The sequence below is a fragment of the Elephantulus edwardii genome, unplaced genomic scaffold, assembly GCF_000299155.1.
Source record: "Elephantulus edwardii isolate Elephantulus edwardi_28Jun2011 unplaced genomic scaffold, EleEdw1.0 scaffold00309, whole genome shotgun sequence".
NCBI lineage: Eukaryota > Metazoa > Chordata > Mammalia > Macroscelidea > Macroscelididae > Elephantulus > Elephantulus edwardii.
Genome location: NW_006400059.1, coordinates 1,178,414 through 1,181,126, shown reverse-complemented (window position 1 = coordinate 1,181,126; position 2,713 = coordinate 1,178,414). Strand labels below are relative to the sequence as shown.

The window sequence follows — 2,713 nt, the reverse complement described above, 5'->3', positions numbered from 1 at the left end:
GCTGGACTTGCAAAATCTTATTCCTCTATGGTCTATCCCTCAGTTCTGACTCTTAAAAACTGTAGTTCCCTCCTCTTTTACAAAAATCCCTGACAGCCCCAAGAGGAGGCACCACAGCTAGGTTGGTAGAACAGGCAGCACTGTTGCAGCTGGAAGCTGTACAACCACAACATAAGCGAACACAGCAAAACAATCCTATCCCCAGAGAAAGGCCAACAACAAGCAAATGTCCTGTCATCCAGAAGTGTTGTGTTGCTACATGCCTTAGAGTCAGAGCTGACTCATGGCTGACCCTTCAGCAGGTTTTCAGAGGGTTTTAATTGCACAAAAGGAGATTGCTTGTCTTTCTTCTGCAGAACAGCTAATGTGTTTAACTACGTGCCTTAGTGTTGGCAGCACAACTTCTTAACGACTAGATCACCAGAACTCCCTGTCAGCCAGAAGAGAAAGAGGAAAAGAGCTCGTGGTCACTGTAAACCAGCAATCAGAGATGTAAAGGGTCACTCCTGCCTCTTTGTGTGGCCTAAGAAATCATTCCTGTTCAGTTGGCAGTCCGGAACGCCGGGACTAAGACTCAGTCACTGCTATCGTTACATCCTGACTGGAGTGATGGTCAGAACATCCGGACCATTTGGTTGTGGAGGGTCACCTTCTTCATCTGGATGACTTCAGCAGTCACCAGCTGCTAACTCTCACTGCTATTGTCTGGGGCCAGTGTAAAGAGCTTCACTATATCTTATTACTTTTATGGAATCAAGAAACACCCAAAAAATCAGTTACAGGCAATAATAGCAATAGAAAACACTGCACTTGTCTACTTGGTTTTAACCTTTTTATATAAGGCTATGCAATTTTTTTTCTTTTCAAACTCTTTTTTTTGTAATTACAAAGCAAAGTACACAAAGTGCGCTTCCTCTCCTATCTTCTACAACTTTCTACAGCCTTAAGTTTAGTTGTTACATATTCTGGCACAGTGAGATGCTCCATTTTAAAACAAAATATCACCTTTTCGTTCTTTCGGCACCACCATGGCGGTCAGCAAGAACAAGCGCCTTACAAAAGGTGGCAAAAAAGGAGCCAAGAAGAAAGTGGTTGATCCATTTTCTAAGAAAGATTGGTATGATGTAAAGGCGCCAGCAATGTTCAATATAAGAAATATTGGGAAGACATTAGTCACAAGGACTCAAGGAACCAAAATTGCATCCGATGGACTTAAGAGTCGTGTTTTTGAAGTGAGCCTTGCTGATTTGCAAAATGACGAAGTTGCATTTAGAAAATTAAAGCTAATTACTGAGGATGTTCAAGGCAAAAACTGCCTCACCAACTTCCATGGCATGGATCTTACCCGGGACAAAATGTGCTCCGGTCAAAAAAAATGGCAGACCATGATTGAAGCACATGTTGATGTCAAAACCACCGATGGTTATTTGCTCCGTCAATTTTGTGTTGGTTTTACAAAAAACCTCAACAATCAGATTCGGAAGACATCTTATGCTCAGCACCAACAGGTCCGCCAAATCCGGAAGAAAATGATGGAAATCATGACCCGAGAGGTGCAGACAAATGACTTGAAAGAGGTGGTCAAAAAATTGATTTCAGACAGCATTGGAAAAGACAGAGAAAAGTCTTGCCAGTCTATTTATCCTCTCCATGATGTATTTGTTAGGAAAGTAAAAATACTCAAGAAGCCCAAGTTTGAATTGGGCAAACTCATGGAGCTTCCTGGTGAAGGTGGTAGCTCTGGAAAAGCTGCTGGAGATGGGACAGGTGCAAAAGTTGAATGAGCTGATGGCTATGAGCCACCAGTTCAAGAATCTGTTTAAAATTCAGCCTCTTAATAATTACAAATAAAAATTATTATTTGTGGAAAAAATATATCACGCTCTCTCCCACCCTCTGTGTGTCCTTCTCACTCTCTCGTAACTTATTACTAGCCCTGTTATTCCTTCACCCAGCCACAGAAACTTGCACATGCCCTCAGATGTCTCCAACAGCTGTTTGAAGCTCAGCTAAACTCTTCACTTTCTAAGGCATATCTTTAAGTGCTTCTGAAAAGGAGCTGTCCACAGGCCTAGTAACTTCTTTTATGGTGGATTGTACCAAAGCTGTGAGGTCACTCTAGTAAGATGTCAGCAGACCAGATAGGAAGAAAAGTTGTATGAGTCATACAATTGTCAAGACAGGTGATTAGTAAATACCATAAGGATAAGTCTCTCCGTTCCATTAGGGTCACACTAGTGTATTTTTAAGTTCCATCTCACATACTTCGGGCACATGGCCAGGAAGGACCAATCCTTGGAAAAGGACAACATGCTTAGAAGAGTAGAGCATCAGTGCAGGAGAGGAAGACCCTGGATGAGATGGATTGACACAGTGACTGAGGCAATGGGGTCAGGTGTGTCAGAGACAGTGAGGTTGACTCAGGTAGGGCAAGATTCAGATTGGAAGTGTATCAGTTCAGGTGTTGCCAAAACAAGGCTGCATAATCTTCCAAACACCATAGAACCTGGTAACATGAAGAAGCACCATCTATTGGTCTTGCAGTGGCCCATCCATTGCAAGGAGATTTTTTTACCTCAACCCTCTGCAGGCAGAGACACTGACTGGCCCAATATGAGAACCCACCATCCTGTGGCTCAAAGGGCCTCAGCAGTCATGGGTCACCTGGACTGGGATAGAAATACTATCTGTTTTGGGGGTTACCAACAGGAAA

At 43.0% G+C, this 2,713-nt stretch overlaps 1 pseudogene; it reads left to right on the top strand.

Annotated features, from left to right (window-relative positions):
• The first annotated feature begins 1,028 nt into the window (after positions 1 to 1,028).
• Positions 1,029 to 1,823, top strand: LOC102870523 (annotated as a pseudogene).
• Positions 1,824 to 2,713: the final 890 nt, after the last annotated feature.